We start from the raw sequence: 15487 nt of genomic DNA, 5'->3' as shown, positions 1-15487 counted from the left end.
CAGCTGCAAAAGTCTCTAATTAAACAACATTTCCTTGTGCCATGACTGCCCTTAAGAATATGAAACGAATAATCCACTCCGTGTGGGAGTGATTTTGAAGTAAACAGCATCTCACTTGATCTGTGAGCAAATCATAAAAAAATAAAATGGTCGAATAGGTCACATTCTGGGATTGATCATCAATCCATGCTAAAGGGCAGAGCGATGAGTCACAAACTCCTCTAGTGTGTGATCTCCACTGAGCTAAGACAAACACACTTGGACCTCTCAGACTCGAGGCCTCAAAATGCATCTTCTCAAAGCACAGCCTAAAACAAGCTGAAAGGATCGAGCTCCGTGCTACAGAAAAGCTTCAACCCCCTCTGCTCGAAGCGGCCGGCCTCTCCCCTCCCCCACAGCCAGGGTTAACTCCTTACAAGCTCTTCCCCTCTCTCGGCTGGTCCTGTATGTCTTTGTTGAAACGCTGGATCAAATTAAAAACGTAGCCTGTAGAACAAGGGTAATTGGCTCTCTAAGGGGTTTTTTTTTAATAATCATTGCCAACCTGTTGCTTTCTCAGACTTTTGGCATGTGGCTCTGTTTGGGGATGTTGCCATGACACTCTGAGGCCTACATTTGTGTAGCCTGGGGGTGGGCGCACAACACTGGAGGAAAAGGCGGGAAGTCGGGGGGGGGGGGGATTTAGGAGGCTAAGCAGGATCAAAAGTAAGAGAAAGAGGAGAGAACGTTTGCGCATGCACGACACATATAGCAGATTTTCTGGGCCCCGGCATTGTTCTGACCCTACGCTCAAAACCTTCAGTGATGAATCACCGGTGACATTACAGTTTAGCTCATTTCACGGCTTAATTAGCAGGGGCTTAATTTGTGTCAAGGTAGGCAGCCCACACTGGTTGTGGATGAAAGAAAGCCAACCCTCTCGCAGGTGGCCTCCACCACCACCACCACGTGTCTCACAGAAACCCCCCCACCCACCTCCTCCCCGTCCACTGAGACGCTGGTGGACGACGTCTCTTGCGCGGTTCTACCGTGGACCCACTGCCGTCTGGGAAGACGTGACCTGCTAACGCTGCAGACAAAGCTTGTCCCCACCGTCATGCAGTGCTATCGGGTCCCCCCGGCCCATCCCGTCCCTACCTGGGTCCCTGCCAGTGAGACATCTAAGACCTGCTGGGGCTGCAGGGGTCTGGTGAGTCCGAGTGCACTCCGATTATCTCTCCTACAGGCTTCAATACGAAGGTTAGCTGCTTGTCAGTATATGTTTAGAGCAGGAAAGAATTAAAGCTATAAAAGAAACGTTTATTTGCAAACTGCAGTACCTGGAGTCCTGCACACAAGTCTCTATATAATAATGTGAAATAGTGTGTGTAAAAGACAATGGGGTTGTCTTACGAATTCCTAAACCCTGCTTTGCTCAAGCTGGACATTTCACCAGCCACAATGACACTCTTTCCATAGTCCTTCTTTGCTCGGTTTGAAACCATTGTCACCTGGGCATTTTGGACATTCGTCACCTGGGAATTGTGTGTTCAAGGCTCAGAGAGGCCCGTAGGGGTGAAGGGTCACAAGATACTCGCTCTGCGCTAACCCATGCTAGCGTCTTCTCTCACGCCTCGTTGTGCCCCCTCCGCCGCCCCCACAGTGCCACAGCAGAGCTTTCCAACCGCTAATGGTTATTTATCCAGGGCCAGCGGTCAGAGAGGCAGTGACTGGCTAGAGGATTGGTCAGGAGAGGAGGTGCGGTCACGCCACCCTAATGCCTCTCCCGACTGACGCCGTTTGAACGGTCGTTGTGCCGAGATGCCGGACGGGAATGAGCCGCTGGAATGTTCGCTCTCGACGCGGAGCGATCACCGCGACGGGTCAGTGAACAGCATTTACGACCATATTAGATATCAGCTGCAATCAGCAAGAAAGGAGGAGAGAGAGAGAGAGAGAGAGAGAGAGAGAGAGAGAGAGAGAGAGAGAGAGAGAGAGAGAGAGAGAGAGAGGAGGGGGGGGAGACCCAAATCTGTCTACTTCACATAGAGATGGGAACATGAGGCATAGGTGGTGTTCATTCAGCCATTTTACAGCCATTTCTGAAACTAGTTTCGTTCACACTCAGTTAGATGGTTTGACGGCTGGGCCTGGAATGTGTGTGAGTTTTATCTCTATTCCACAGCCATGTGTCTGGTCAAGTAAAGCTGTGTTTAAGGACCTTTCCTAATCCACAGTCTTCATCAAACCACAGCACATCAACAGCCGGCAGTGTTGCCTCTCAATTTCAACTTTACTACATAACCATTTTATAACTGAATTATATTTTTATGCAGTAACGACCAGAACTATTTGTCCCCATGATGACCACTACGAGTTGAACTTGGTGCAGTGTGCATAAATTTGGGCTTCAGTGGCACAGAGGACCTGAGGCTAAATGGATTTCCACAGCATCTCTTACATAACCAGGACGGCCCGAGTCAAATGATGCCGGCATGAATATATAATTTAGAAAGTGCGTATGCGGTGAAGTATGCAGTAGCCACAGACAGCAATGCAAAATGTCTTCGGTTTGAAAACATACGAACGGGCCGTGGTGAGGAGAGTCGGAAGGGTCTGTGGACAAGGCCCCTCAGATTCCAGACGAGCTCAGACTAAGGGAAAGTGTGGAACGTTCTGGTCCAGACACTCAGCTGAGCCTGCACCAAACGTAATGGCTGCTTCCTCTACACACACGTCCTACAGAACTGCAGTTTGGGCCTTAGGGAAATATTGCAGAGGGGAGGAGAGAGGACGAGAGGAGAGAGGAGGAGAGGAGAAGAGAGAAGAGGAGAATATAGTAGAGAGGAGGAGAGGAGAGGGAAGGAGAGGAGAAGAGAGGAGAGTAGAATATAGTAGAGAGGAGGAGAGGGGAGAGGAGGGGAGGAGAGAGGAGGAGAGGAGAAGAGAGGAGAGGGGATGGGAGGAGAGGAGAATATAATAGAGAGGAGGAGAGGGGAGAGGAGGGGAGGAGAGGAGAGGAGAATATAGTAGAGAGGAGGAGAGGGGAGGAGAGGAGAATATAGTAGAGAGGAGGAGAGGGGAGGAGAGGAGAGGAGAGGAGAGAGGAGGAGAGGAGAATATAGTAGAGAGGAGGAGAGGGGAGGAGAGGAGAGGAGAATATAATAGAGAGAAGGAGAGGGGAGAGGAGGGGAGGAGAGGAGAAGATAGAGAGGAATCTGTTGAAATGTTCTAGCCTTGGTCTCTCATCAAGGACCTCTGTCCATCTCCTTCAACCTGAGAGGCAGAGATAGCCCCACGCTACGTGTACTGCCGTGCAGAACTATGCCACATATCAGACTCTCAGTGGCCATTTTGAACGGGGCTTGATTTCTTAAACCAGCATGGCAAAGTTCTGGCAATCACCAAACTTCCTTAAAAAGACAACAGGAGTGTATAAGGACACATTTCAAAGCTCTCCCACATATGAAAGTGATTTAACACATCTATTATTTTCCAGCTTGGTGACGTAAGCACCCCCTACCCCCACCGCTGGTGATCTCATCTGGTTAGAGCAATGTTAGCATGCTGCTGACTTATACTGACAGACCATGCTATTTTAGGCTAGCACACTGTACACAGGTCTACCATTAAGCTGAGTCAGACCACACATTCCAGTCAAAGTAAACTCTGAGAAGAAACACAATGGAAACTTCATACTAATGTCAAACCGCATCAACAAACATTTCTGCAGGTTGCCTCAAAAGAATTTTTTCAAAACAACAGAAAATGTGCCTGGCACTCATGTACTGACTCTGTGCTGTTGCGTTACAAATGTCATAAATATTCTTTGTGATTTGAGAATATATAATGTTTATTCCCTTTCAATGTGTGTGTGTGTGTGTGTGTGTGTGTGTGTGTGTGTGTGTGTGAGAGAGAGAGAGTCTGGCACATCTAGGCCTGTTGGGTCCAGCATGTTAATGGCCCCTACAGCCTAAGCAACGCTCACAAACACAGCCTGTCCCAACAGCTCACACCAAATGGGTCAGCCTGCCATCATCCATTACTGCAGATCCGTCCACGAGAGGCCCGGTACCAGACAACAGCACACACTCTCCCTCACGCAGGAGTCACACGGAGCCACGCTACAGTGAAAACACATGCGCTCACACACTCACAGAGTAGCAGGTAGCGCAGAGTTTAGGAGACCTTTGGGTTTGGCGTCATAAACAGCAGCTGTTAAACAGGCCCGTCTCCATCAAAGAGCCCCCCACAACATCGCGGAGGCTCCCTGCTTCCCTTCTTTGTACTGTGTGTGTTCAACTCACGCCTATTCACTCCTCTAAGGTCGGAAAAGTTAATCATTCATCCCGATAACTTCAGACTGCTTTGCCTCTAGAAGACTGGCAGCCATTTGTACTCTATAAGACCATGCTTGTGTGTGTGTGTGTGTGTGTGTGTGTGTGTGTGTGTGTGTGTGTGTGTGTGTGTGTGTGTGTGTGAGTGTGTTTGTGTGTGTGTGTGTGTGTGTGTGAGGGCTGTAAAGTATCTCACACATACCCATAGTGTTCTGCATGGCAGCTTCCTTGTGAGTCCACCGTGTGCCCTGGAGTCAAACTGAGTACACAGTCCGGCTCGGGCCGATCTTCAGCTCTGCTGTCCCCTTCTCTGCGTTTCACACACTCACACACACACGCTCTCTCACATGCTCCCGGGACGAGCACACGCACACACACACATACACACACACACACACACACACACACACGTGGACACACACTGCTCTTCTCTCCCTGCACCTCCTCCTCTCAAACTTTTCTCTTTGGCCGCTCCGTTGGCTGTGAGGGACCTTCCTCTGCTCCGCCTCGTCTCCGCTGGGCTGTCCTAGCTCCGCCCCCTAGCTCCGCCCCCTAGCACTCTCACCCCTCCCTCACACATCTAATCCCCTCACACGCTGGGGCTCAGTCTCTCTATGCCTGTTGCCTTCCCTCTCTCACTCTCTGTCTCTCTTCTCTCCCTCACACACACACACACACACACACACACACACACACACACACACACACACACACACACACACACTCACTTTTTTTCCTTTTTTCCTTCTTCTTCCTTTTTCTTTTACTCTTTTCTAGAAAGTTGGAGGTTTACTTCCTGTTTCTGATGCTCATCTGCTGCTGTGATATAACTGATGATTGTCCATCTGTTCATTCCTCTTTCTCTCTATCTTTTTCTCCTTTTACCTCTCTCTCTCGTTCTCCTTGTCTCATAAACCTCTTTCTCAATTTAATTTAATGTTCGCCTCAGTGCTACACATGTTCTTCTTCGACCGCACGATCCTGGCGGAGGACGGCACATGTGTGCACAGCAACACGGCGCTGCTGTACAGTCTGTGTTCCTCTATAATCACCAATAACCGACACCAATCACCACAGGCAATATCAAAGGACGACACAAAAGCGAAGCTCTGGCGTGGGAGGGGAGGGCTCGGCGTGAGAGCCGAGGTCCTCCTCTGGGCACGCTCCACGCCAAGCAGCCCACAAACCCCCACCGTCCCCCTGCAGAGGTGAGGTAGGAGAGTACAGAACAGGGTTTGGCCCCCCCTCTGTCGTGACCTGCTGCTCCCCCACTATAAGCGTCTGTGCAAGTCTCAGGTCACCATTAGATTTGCTGCTTTAGCAATGGTATAGTGACCATATATAATTGCTTCTCTTTATTAGAATACAACCAGAAAGTATAGGAAAATTAGTATGCAGTATTATGAACAGAAATAAGATCAGGAAAAGGTCTTCAGTGAGGTCTCCCTTTCCACAAGAGCAGGAACCTGGTGTTCTAAACACCTGCTGAAGCCTGTCGTAATACAGCAGATTATACTGCAGGCCTTCAGGAAACATCCGGAAAGAAGATGTGCTGAGTACCAAAGTAGGTCATACTAAATACCGACTGTAGACATTTAATTCTGAAAAATTTATTTTGTGTGTGGGGGGCGTGTCTGCACTGGGCAGGGGGCTGTGTGGAGGTGTGTAAAGGGGGGGGGGGGGGTAGACACAGGGGCAACAGCACGGTGACCCTTGAGCATCTGAGTGATTCATACACACTTGGGCCCTCAAGGGACGGTATCATATGAACATGAACTACACATAAACTCGCCAGCAGGCTTAACTTGATATTGCACACTGTAGTGTGTGTACACACTCACACAACCACACACACACACACACACACACACACACACACACACACATCTTTTTTAAAAACAGGAGCAAAGGTCGGAGGAGTGCTCGGAGATGGTACCACGTGCACGGGCGGTGTTGCGTGATCGGGCCTGCATGGAGATCGGGTCTCTTCTGACCCCCTGCTGAGCTCCACCAAAACTGTGCAGATTCAGTCCAATCGTTGGCACTGGGGAGACGACAGACCGAGCTGCACTCTGCTCCAACACACGAGAATCCATCCGATCAAGCTCACACACTTGCACAAAAGAGACGCCCTCACGTGCTTCTGCACACTTAACCCCACAACTGGGTTTGAAGGGGTATGTGAGAAAACGAGGGACAAAGAGTTAAAGAGGTGGTGTTGCTAGGAGGGTGGGGTGTTGCTAGGAGGGTGGGGTGTTGCTAGGAGGGTGGGGTGTTGCGGGTGGGGGTGTTGCGGGTGGGGGTGTTGCGGGTGGGGGTGTTTTGAGGAGGGTATTGTTGCCCTGATGAGGTCCACAGCACATTGCACATGGAGGATTTTGACTCGAACTGTGAACTTTCCTACTGAAAACAAAATGTTAACACATGCCACTACAAACCCTACAAAGATAACACCAGTCAGCACTGATATGCATGAAAATAAGATACGCCAAGTGTCCAAGTGTTCTGGTTTTGGGGGCAGAGCCTCAATAAATTTTGATAGTGATTAATCTCAGTTAACACTTTCTGAGAGATTATATAACCATATAAGTTCAGTGAAAAATATATCAGATCTCCAAAACATCTCTCTTCTTCTCTTTCCCCCTGTCTGTATCAGTGAAAGAACCTAAAGTCACGCAAGTCTGCACATGCATGTGTGTGCACAAGAGTGCACATGGATTGTGTGATTGTGTGTGTGTGTGTGTGTGTGTGTGTGTGTGTGCGCATGCCCCATGGCCCTGATCTGGTAAACATCTTCAGTTTATCCACCCCACACTGTCAGAGCAGCTTTAGCTCAAAGATATCAATCATTAATACTGACCTCACAAACCTCTCAGCGTCTCTGACTACAGAAAAAAATATACACACATCCATATGCATAAAACTCGCACACACACACAGACACAGTCTTAGTAATGGTGATGTACAGTGGCACAGAGAAAGAGCAAAAGAGAGAGAGTGAGAGAGAGAGAGAGAGAGAGAGAGAGAGAGAGAGAGAGAGAGAGAGAGAGAGAGAAAGAAAAAGAAAGAGAGGGCAGGTGAAACTTCCATCCCTGTGGTGCAATTATGGAGTCACCCAGTGTGAAATCAGCTTTAATAAGACTGGCCTAAATGGGCCAATCAGGCGTGATGCAGCCTACAGCAGTGCCTCTCCTCTCCCATCTGCACTAAAGGGGACTAGGGGACAAGGGGACAAGGGGACGAGGGGACGAGGCAAATGCTACAAAGCCTTTACCTGTGTGTTTGTAAGAAAGCTTCCATTCATACAACAGAATGCAGAACTGATGCAGTCTATGACAGACTGAAGCAGACCTGACACCTATGACAGACTGAAGTAGACCTGCAGGCTATGACAGACTGAAGCAGACCTGACACTTACGACAGACTGAAGTAGACCTGCAGCCTATGACAGACTGAAGTAGACCTGCAGCCTATGACAGACTGAGGCAGACCTGCAGCCTATGACAGACTGAAGCAGACCTGACACCTACGACAGACTGAAGTAGACCTGCAGCCTATGACAGACTGAAGTAGACCTGCAGCCTATGACAGACTGAAGCAAACCTGACACCTATGACAGACTGAAGTAGACCTGCAGCCTATGACAGACTGAAGCAAACCTGACACCTATGACAGACTGAAGTAAACCTGCAGCCTATGACAGACTAAAGTAGACCGGCAGCCTATGACAGACTGAAGTAGACCGCCAGCCTATGACAGACTGAAGCAGACCGCCAGCCTATGACAGACTGAAGCAGACCTGCAGCCTATGACAGACTGAAGCAGACCTGCAGCCTATGACAGACTGAAGCAGACCTGCAGCCTATGACAGACTGCCGACCACGCAGGGCCACTAGATCCCATACAGCACCTCCACTTAACTCTCCACTAACTTTAATTAGCATGAAAACACTGCAGCCCTTCTTGATTTATATATATATATATATATATATATATATATATATATATATATATATATATTAGGCCTGTGTTGAAAAAATCGATTTTCCAATTCAGAATCGATTCGCATATGATGATCTGATTATCGATTCGTACGTCCAAAGATCGATTTTTTAGTGAACTTTTACCCCGCCTCGTCACTGAATTCACGCAGGCGTGCTCGGTCTAACTAACTGTAAAACAACATGGCGTCGGACAGTGCCGGTAACGACGATAGTCAAATCGGCAATCTAAAAACAGAAGGACAGTTTATCCAGTGTCAGTGACTATTTACATTTAGTCCATATCACTGACAGTTTACCCAGTGTTTTTACAGTTTAAAAAAGTTAAAAATGCTCTTGTAACGTTGGGCACAAGGCGATGGACGAGACAGAATCCTTTGCACTTTCCAAATCGTTAGGTTTATTACATTTACCGAAGCGCAGACAGCGCACATAAAACACGTTTACATAGAACATGTGTGACTCAAACAACAACGAGCACAGGACGCTGCGCGAACACACATTAAATAGACAAACCACATCAACCCCACGTGATGACCAGACGAGCCACAGGTGAGGATTATCACAAGACGCACCCGCACCCGCGGAGATACGCAGACGAGTAGACGCAGACAACGTTAACACACGCCCAACAGGGAGGGGTCGGGGACCGTAACGTGACAGTTCTGTTATTAGATTCTTACTTTAAAGAAAAATACACGTTTACATTTTATACTTTCAGTTTATTAAGTGTGAGCACTTTTAAAATAAAAATGCATTTGGTAGCAACAGCTTTTGGGTGACTTCTTAATTATTTCAATCATAATAATAATGCACTGGTTAGTGTCCCAGTAGGAGTCCACTGTTGCAGATATAGACACCTCAAAGATGTCCTCTGTTTATTGTCCTGGATTACCTTTCTTGAAGGTAGATTTATGATTACCCTTTTCACCAGTCTTCCAGCCATCAGTAACTACCAACTACCAGTAACTATTTGCTGATTAATATTGATATAATACTAGTTTTAACATGTTGCTTCTGTACATAGTCAGGAAACAGCTCAAATAAATAAATTTTTAATAACACTAAACCCCGAATTGGATCGAATCGGATCGAATCGATTAAATCGGATTAAATCGAAATAAATCGATTCAGAATCGGAATCGGATCGATTCTTGGAATTTGAATCGATACCCAGCCCTAATATATATATATATATATATATATATATATATATATATATAAGGGGTGACCTGCAATAGTCGCTGATTCGACTATAGTCGACTATACCCCCTAGTCGACTATGAACGTCATAGTCGAATGTACCATTCTAACTGCATGGGGGTGCCCAAGGATGCAGCTAAGCATTAGTTGTTACATGAAATGTCTTTGGTTTTCGTTATATATAGCCTTTTGTCAAATAAAATCATCCTAATTTCTGTTAATAAATATTTTAAAATTATGTTTGCACATTAACAATAGGAATCCTCCTTACTACACATTAATAAATCACACCCTGCAGTTGCACAATCCAAATGAGCGGAGCTGAATACGCTACAGAATACGCAGCATCTGCCGAAATTAAAATGGCTACTAAAAAACGTCAAAAATATTTTGAAAAAGATAAAGATGAATCAAACGAAGTAAAGTGCAAGTTAGGTCATCAACGGCTTTCATTTCGCTCGACAACAACCAACATGGCACACCATTTAAAACGCGTAAGGCGAAAAAAAAACAGTTCAGCCGTTTGTTGTTTTCGGTCGCGAGTACTTTTCAAACCTGAAACACAAAGCAACATTAAAATTCGTCATAAATGTTCATTAAAATGCTTAGAATTCGCTTCAGATGCCGTTTACTGATTGTGATTCCCCGCTGTGCAAGGGAAGCTACAATGTCCTCATGACGCATAAGCAAATAAGACCTAATAAACATATCTCTGTTCATTGTGGCATAAATCTAAACAATCAAAGTATATACAGTTTCAGGCAACTGTTACTGCCTCTCTCCTTGTATCTGCAATGTATGCGCTTAGGCCAGTAGGGTTTGCAAATGAATGAATGAAAACGTGCGCACGATTAAAACAAAACGTAAATCGTGACCACGAGTTTAATTAAAACGTGCGCACGATTAAAACAAAACGTGCGCACGAATGGTAAAACGTTCCCTCGTTTAATTTTTATTTTTTACCCATGTCCCCTCCCGGGCTCCGTAAAGGTGCTCTAAATTAAAAAATAAAAATAAACCCGATTCGACTATTGGTCGACTAAAGGGAAAAGCTGACGAATCAGATTCGACTATGAAAATCCTTAGTTGAATACACCTCTAATATATATATGCGCATCTTATGTTGTAAAGAAAACTGCAAAAGTGATTATTACAATAAGACAGAAATGACAAGGAAGGGAATGACAAAATAAAGTTAATAAAATTGAGTCACCTTTCATTGACTGCTAGCAGGTTATGAACAATGAGAAAAACAGCGAAGACAAATAGAATAGATATGTGAGATGTCACAAACACAGAGACATCGTGAACTAGGAAATTACAAAAATTAACTACTCTGCTGAAAACTTGTCACCATTAACAGCTTAATCAAAAGGCACTGGTGACACCAGGGAGAAAGAGATTGAGAGAGGGAGGGAGAGAAAGAGGGTGAGATTGAGAGAGGGAGGGAGAGAGAGAGAGAGCATGGGTGAGAGAAAGCAGGGGGCTTGGAGGAGGAGAGCAGAAGTGTGGGGAGGTGAAGGGAGGCGGCACCATCCAGGACAATGGAGGGAAACAGGAGGTAAATCAGTCAGGGACAGTATCAGCATCAACGCTTTATATGGGACAGGGCAACGAGCTAACACGTGGCACCTATTAAAGCATGCACACACGCACACACACTCTCTCTCTCTCTCTCTCACACACACACACACTCTCACACTCACACTCACACTCACACTCACACTCACACTCACACTCACACTCACACACTCACACACTCACACACTCACACACTCACACACTCACACACTCACTCACACACTCACACACTCACACACTCACACACTCACACACTCACACACACACACACACACACACACACACACACACACACACACACACACACACACACAGCACTCTCAGTAAATCTTCACAGGAGAATTGTGGGAGCAGGCAGTATTTCAGAGTCTGTTCACTCTGCCCGCCCGCAGGTTCACTTTCCATTGACTCCCAGCATGCTTTGGGCTTTTGTTCCTTTGGCATTGAGTGCGGGCCAGGGCGGGCGTCTGTGTGGGCCAGCGCGGCCGTCTGGGCCGCCGAGCCAGCGTTTCGCAGCCTTGCGAACACCCGGAGTAGCCGGGAAAATCAACCGAACGAACAAACACAGATGTCCCCATACAGACACGCAGGTGCACATTTGTTCTGTCCACACATACATCCCACAGATCCTGTAGACACTTACACACACACACACAAACACACACACCTGAGGTGCATTTCTTTACACATTTACATCTGAGGACACAAGACTCATGATACATGATTTGGGGAGTATTTTCGATAGACATCATTGCTGTTTCTTGTTGTTTGGGGATCTGTGTAGTTTCTGAGACGTCTGATGACAGCTGTTCCTGGTCAAAGGGAAAATGAAACGTTCTAGTGTGGCAGAGCGGATGAAACAGAGGTGACCTGGTGTGGCTCTGAGTGGTCCGGTCAGCTGGCTCGGTGCTGAGCTCCATGGGAAAGACCCACGACCGCCGTCATGAGCGCAGTGTGTGAACAACAGATACACGGACCACGGAGAGGATCAAATACAAGAGAGACTGTTGGTACGAAATGAATAGGTGTGTGTGTGTGTGTGTGTGTGAGAGAGAGATTCCACCACTAGCATAAACAACAGGAGCAGGAGAAGGAGAACAAGTGAGTTAAAGGCAGAGAGAGAGAGAGAGAGAGAGAGAGAGAGAGAGAGAGAGAGGTGCCAGGTTAAGCCTGCTGATGGCAGAAGGGAACAGCTGTGTTTGAGTGAGTGTGAGGGGGGGGGGTGGGGGGGGGGGTAGAACAAATGTCAAGGAGACCACACACACACACACACACACACACACACACACACACACTCAGGGGAACTCCTGTCAGTCACATGCAGTATGTGGTACTGGGTAGAGCTAAAGAGGGCCAGTGCTGGGTGAAAATGAAGAGAGTTGCTCAGGCCAGTGCACACGGGGTTTCTCACGCCACTGCTGGGTGTTCACCCAGGCCCAGCCCTGCCCCCACCCCTCTACAACATACAAAACTGGCCAACCGATCCCTGACCTCTGACCTTACCGCCCCACCTACATGTCATAAACTCCGCCCAGAGCCCACTGTTGCTGTGGTGATCTATCACCATCACCAGCCTGACAGGGGAAAAAAATATACTTCAAAGGAGGAGCCAGGACCTAAATTGAAATTTTATGATGAAGGTCAGATTTGACCCCTGACCTACACTCATATTGCCTGCGTTCCATCAATGTCCAGAGCAGACCTGCTAACGGGCCCGGTCCAAACTCTCGGTGCCAGGTGAACACACATTCTCATACAGCACCATCAATCTAATGGTTTTCTAATGGCACAAACAGGTTTTGTTTTATTTGCACTTTATTTACATTTAAATAAAGTTTTATTTCCACGTTGGCTTGATTGGCTTCAGTCTGCAAATTCAATTCAATTAAATTCTGCCAGTTCTACAGGGGAAGCATGAAGTTCCAAATACGTCATGGCACAAACACATTTGCAGACGCATACGTGTTCACGCGTGTGTATGAATATCTGCAGCAAGCGCTGTGCATCATGATGCATCTCAAGGTCCTCGTGTGATGTGCCAAACGTGTGAACACAAGAGCTGACACCCGTGTTTGGGAGTTTCAGAGTTCTGTAAGGTGAAGTCACTGCAGTTGGGTTACAGAGGCAGCGTGGTGAGGTCACGGCCAGGGCGGAGGGGGTGAATCTGCTCTCCTGAGTCTCAACTCTTCCCACAAGGCCACTGAACGAGAGCTGGAAGAGGAAGAAATGAAGGGAGCAGCCCGGGGATGAAGTCTCACTCCGCCTGGGCTTCGCTGTTGTGGCTTTAAGCTCCTCAACAAATCTGTTCCTCACTCTCACTCTGAGGAGGGGAGCACACTGCCACCCACTGGACACTCATATATGCACACACACACACACACACACACACACACACACACACACACACCCACACGCATACGCACACGCATACACACACACACACACACACACCCACACGCATATGCACACGCATACACACACACACACACACACACGCATACGCACACGCATACACACACGCATACACACCCACACACACACACACACACACGCGCGCACACACATGAATGCACATACACATGTACACAGACCATATGCACAAACACTTACACACAAACACACCCACACACACGTATGCACACACACACACACACACACACCAGTCAGTTACCCTGTAACCTGACCCTTCCTTTGATCTGCAGGCACCGCAGTACCACATCAGGCCACTAGGCTCTGCGTGTAGCACCTCAGACTCACGGTTCTCCCTCCCAACCTGCCACACTGCCCTCCAGAACACAAACCCAAACCTGCCGCACTGCCCTCCAGAACACAAACCCAAACCTGCCACACTGCCCTCCAGAACACAGACCCAAACCTGCCGCACTGCCCTCCAGAACACAGACCCAAACCTGCCGCACTGCCCTCCAGAACACAGACCCAAACCTGCCACACTGCCCTCCAGAACACAAACCCAAACCTGCCGCACTGCCCTCCAGAACACAAACCCAAACCTGCCACACTGCCCTCCAGAACACAAATCCAAACCTGCCGCACTGCCCTCCAGAACCCAAACCCAAACCTGCCACACTGCCCTCCAGAACACAAACCCAAACCTGCCACACTGCCCTCCAGAACCCAAACCCAAACCTGCCGCACTGCCCTCCAGAACACAGACCCAAACCTGCCGCACTGCCCTCCAGAACACAGACCCAAACCTGCCGCACTGCCCTCCAGAACACAGACCCAAACCTGCCGCACTGCCCTCCAGAACACAGACCCAAACCTGCCACACTACCCTCCAGAACACAGACCCAAACCTGCCGCACTGCCCTCCAGAACACAGACCCAAACCTGCCGCACTGCCCTCCAGAACACAGACCCAAACCTGCCGCACTGCCCTCCAGAACACAGACCCAAACCTGCCACACTACCCTCCAGAACACAAACCCAAACCTGCCACACTACCCTCCAGAACACAAACCCAAACCTGCCGCACTGCCCTCCAGAACACAGACCCAAACCTGCCACACTACCCTCCAGAACACAAACCCAAACCTGCCGCACTGCCCTCCAGAACACAAACCCAAACCTGCCACACTGCCCTCCAGAACACAGATCCAAACCTGCCACAATGCCCTCCAGAACACAGACCCAAACCTGCCGCACTGCCCTCCAGAACACAGACCCAAACCTGCCACACTACCCTCCAGAACACAAACCCAAACCTGCCACACTGCCCTCCAGAACACAAACCCAAACCCAAACCTGCCACACTGCCCTCCAGAACACAGACCCAAACCTGCCACACTGCCCTCCAGAACACAAACCCAAACCCAAATCTGCTGGTGCTTCGCTGCCCTTGTGCTCATTCTCCTTTCTACTGCGGTGTGGAGCTGCTCTTTCACACCACATGTGCACCATGAAGCATCGTAGCAGGCAGGAGGAGTGCGATCTGGGACAGACCCCCCCCCCCCCCCCCCCCCCCCCCCGGGGCCGCATGTGTCCCGCGGGGGGGGCGGCATTGCGATGCTTCGTCTTATTTTTGCTTGCACCTCAGAAAGTGGGACACATCTCCTTGAGCTGCGTGGACTCACACACGTACACACACACACACACACACACACTACTGCAGCACCACACGTGTAGGAGATGGAGGTTCTCGTGTTCTCTGGTCCTGTCCTCATTTGAGAGAGTGTGAGACAGAAAAGGACACAGGAAGACAATACATATCACAATATGTTCACACACACACACACACACACACACACACACACACACACACACACACACACACGCACTGCCTCAAATGCTCAAATGACACGATTCAAATCAGACACAGACCATGCAGGTCCGTGTGTGTGGGTGGGGGGGAGCGCACAGGAGCAA

General features: G+C 48.5%; 1 protein-coding gene across 2 annotated transcripts in view; it reads right to left on the bottom strand.

The window, feature by feature from the left end:
• lzts2a (leucine zipper, putative tumor suppressor 2a) overlaps positions 1-15487 on the bottom strand; it is a 43733-nt gene that overhangs the window by 10741 nt on the left and 17505 nt on the right. Inside the window, exon 1 of one of the 2 annotated variants that reach the window (XM_076974477.1) lies at positions 4519-4819. The exons of the other annotated variant lie outside the window; for it this stretch is intronic. The gene's annotated coding sequence lies outside the window, so the exon portion shown is untranslated. Of the gene's footprint in view, positions 1-4518; positions 4820-15487 lie in introns of those variants that run through there. 2 annotated transcript variants of the gene reach the window in all.

This window comes from Brachyhypopomus gauderio, chromosome 15 (genome assembly GCF_052324685.1).
Source record: "Brachyhypopomus gauderio isolate BG-103 chromosome 15, BGAUD_0.2, whole genome shotgun sequence".
Lineage (NCBI taxonomy): Eukaryota > Metazoa > Chordata > Actinopteri > Gymnotiformes > Hypopomidae > Brachyhypopomus > Brachyhypopomus gauderio.
The sequence above is the reverse complement of the archived record's forward strand: the minus strand, read 5'-3'. Positions and strand labels throughout refer to the sequence as shown.